This window comes from Sorex fumeus, unplaced genomic scaffold, assembly GCF_029834395.1.
Source record: "Sorex fumeus unplaced genomic scaffold, SorFum_2.1 ptg000268l, whole genome shotgun sequence".
Classification (NCBI taxonomy): Eukaryota; Metazoa; Chordata; class Mammalia; order Eulipotyphla; family Soricidae; genus Sorex; species Sorex fumeus.
The window spans coordinates 677,086-680,558 of NW_026606325.1; the positions used below are offsets into that span (position 1 = coordinate 677,086).

A 3,473-nucleotide genomic window follows, 5' to 3' on the forward strand; every position below is an offset into this window, starting at 1 on the left:
CTAAGATAACTATGCTCCACTTAACCCAAAATGACACCACATCCTTCTTTCATACCATATACCTCAAAAACATTATCCTAACTGAAATAAAAAATGACACAAAAGGTTAATGGTTATAGGATGTCACTTAGAATGGACAAACTCATAGAAATGGAAAACAGATGGGTGAATTTGGAAGAGCAAGGAAGGCATGAGGAGACATAGCTTAATGGGTACAGGGTTTTATTAAGGGCAGATTAAAATACTTTGAACTAGACAGAAGTGGTGCTTTCACAACACTATGAATTGACCAAATGCCACTAATGTTACCAATAAAATGGTTAATTCTCGGTGCTGGAGCATTATAGCACAGCAGGGAAGGCATTCTCCTTGCAATCAGTCAACCCGGGTAAGATTCCCAGCATCCCATATAATCCCCTGTGCACCGCCAGGTGGAATTCCCTAGTGCAAATCCAGGAGTAACCCCTTTGATCCCCAGGTGTGACGCAAAAAAATGGTTAATACTCAATGATTGGAAAGAGTAATCAAGTAGCTTCTGTGCCTTGCATGCAGCCGAACCGGGTTTGGTCCCCTGAAAAGCATATGTTCCCCCAAACCTGCCAGGAGTGATTCCTGAGTACAAAGCCAAAAGTAAGCCCTGAACAGAGCTAGATATGGCCTAAAATACAAAACAAGAAAAGAAATTCTTTGACACAACAAAATCACTTCTGGAAAAAAAAAACTCCTGGGCAGTCATCTGACATAAAAAACACTTATCTAGAGACATTTACACCCCTTTTTGATTATATCATATTCGATATAGGTAAAAGATAGGAATTCACCTAAATGCCCATCCACATATGACTAGCCAAAGAAGCAAGAGCATACTGACACTGGAATACTATTCTGTCATTTTAAAAGATAAAATGTCATTCTGGACAAAATGGAATAGACCAAGTCTGGAAGTTAAAGACAATCATCACTATTTACTCATTTGGAGTATGCATTACTAAAGAAAGTACACCCCGAAGAAATAACAAAATTGGCTTGCTCTTTAAGCCCGTGTACTCACTTAAACATGAATATCACTTGCTTCTGTGTTCTTTACTTGCCTTTTTCTACTCTGGAGAATCATGCGTTCTCTCCCGAACACACATTTCTTCCTTTCTCTGTCCTCACAGATTTTCAAGTTTTAATTAGAACTAAATTCCTTTGCCCTTTTTTTTCCTGCCTCTTAGAGGCGAGCGTTTCTTGCCTCCTCGCTCTGCGTCACCCTTTCCCTCGGCAGACTCGCCCCAGCAGCAGCAGCCAAGCGCCATGGGATTTGGAGTTCAGAAGACTCCCGCAGGCCTCTAGGTGCTCAAAGATTACCTGGCGGACAAAAGCTACATCGAGGGGTACGTGTCGTCACAGGCCAACGTGGCGGTGTTTGAGGAGGTCACAGGTCCACCCCCTTGTATCATGCCCTTCGCTGGTACAACCACATCAAGTCCTTCGAGAAGGAGAAGGCCAGTCTGCTAGGGGTGAAGAAAGCTCTGGGCAAATGTGGCCCTGCTAATGTGGAAGACACCACGGGAAGTGGAGCTGGGGACAGTAAAGACGATGACTACATTAATCTCTTTGGATCTGAAGAGGATGAGGGGAGCGAAGAAGCAAAGAATCTAAGAGAAGAACGCCTTGCACAGTATGAATCAAAGAAAGCCAAAAAAACTGAACTTGTTGCCAAGTCTTCCATCTTACTAGATGTGAAGCCTTGGGAAGATGAAACGGAGATGGCAAAATTAGAGGAGTGCATCAGAAGCATTCAAGCAGATGGCTTGGTTTGGGGCTCTACCAAACTACTACCAGTAGGATACGTAATTAGCAAACTTCAAATACAGTGTGTGGTTGAAGATGATAAAGTTGGAACAGATATGCTGGAGGAGCAGATCACTGCTTTTGAGGACTAGGTGCAGTCCATAGATGTGGCTGCTTTCAATGAGATCTAAATCCATTATGGATCACGGCTCTTCAATAAAGGCTTGCCGGAACAACAAAAACAACAAAACTAAATTGCTTCAGGGCCGGGACAGCAGAACGGTGAGTGGAGCATTTGCCTTGCACAGGACCAACCTGCATTCTACCCCCAGAATCCCATGTGGTTCCCGAGTACAGCAAGGAATAATTACTGAGGGTAGAGCTAGCAGCAACCCTTGAGCTTCACCGGGTCTGATCAAAAAAAAAAAACAATTATTTTAAGTTTTAAAAAAATAATAAAACTCTCTTGCTTCACCAAAAAAGTAAAAAGGAAAGAAAATAACAAACTTGCTAGACTGAAGGAATACAATGGTGACTCTCAGAGAGAAGGAGTAGGTAGTGGAAGGAACCAGCTGGGGTCTTTTAGGTGGTGGGATAGCACCCAAAACTTGGTGGTGGATGTTGTGACAATTATACACATACAAAGGTCTGAAGCTAACAGGAGAACCTTCACAATATTTCAAACCAATTTTAAGGCAATTTTGAAAAACTACATTTTTGTACGAGGTGAATTTTGTTGTGTCAATTTCTCAATAAATATAGACTGCAAGGAAAATATGTGGGAATGTATCAACAACAAAATGATTCAGGAAAAGACACATCTCAATATACACAGAACAGACTAACAGCTTCATTATTGTATCTATGTCACACTACTTAACCCGAATTAAGTCACACATCTCTATGGTTTTATCTGCCAGATGGAAAGTCATCAAACACAGATCAAAAATCAAGAACACCTATTTTCCCATTTCTTAAATATTTTTCATCCTACTTGGGGGGGTTATAGGTTCTTGGATCTATATATGAACCATTTTTAGCACATGTAATCTGATTTATGGCAAATATATTCCCAAGGACAACAAACTGTGCATAAAAATTAAGAATATCAGGAAATGGAGAGATAAAAAAGCAGGTCAGGCGTAGGAACTGCACATAGCTAACCTGCGTTCAGTCTCCATGGCATCCAATATGGTCTCCCAAGCACTGCCAAGAGTAATATCTGAGTGCAGAGCCAGGAGGAATCACTAAGCATCGCCAGGTGTTACCTGCCTTCCCCGCCCAAAAAAAGTAAGGATATCAGACTTTAGGAAGTATATCTCTCTCAAGGATTGATACACAAGCGAATAAAATAATTGAGCTTCAAAAGATTTTACATATCAAAAGAGAGAAATAATTGGTTTCGCTTTCTAAAAACTGCTTCTTAGAACAGTTCAAATCTGGGGCCAGAGAGACAGTTCGGTGGACAGGGTGTTTCTCTTCCATGCAGCTGCCCTAAGTTGAGTCCCCAGAACCTCATATGGTCCTGAGCCCTGCCAGGATTGACCCCTGAGCACAGAGCTAGGAGTAAGTCATGAGTAGCTCCTAGTGGGACCCAACACACACACACACACACACACACACACACACACACACACACACACAAGAACACACCATTCCATGTCCTATTCTACGAAGCAACTCAATTGGCTGCAGTC

General features: G+C 41.9%; 1 pseudogene; it reads left to right on the top strand.

Moving 5' to 3' along the window:
- The first annotated feature begins 1,296 nt into the window (after window positions 1-1,296).
- On the top strand, window positions 1,297-1,967 carry LOC130018781 (elongation factor 1-beta-like; annotated as a pseudogene).
- The last annotated feature ends 1,506 nt before the right edge of the window (window positions 1,968-3,473 follow it).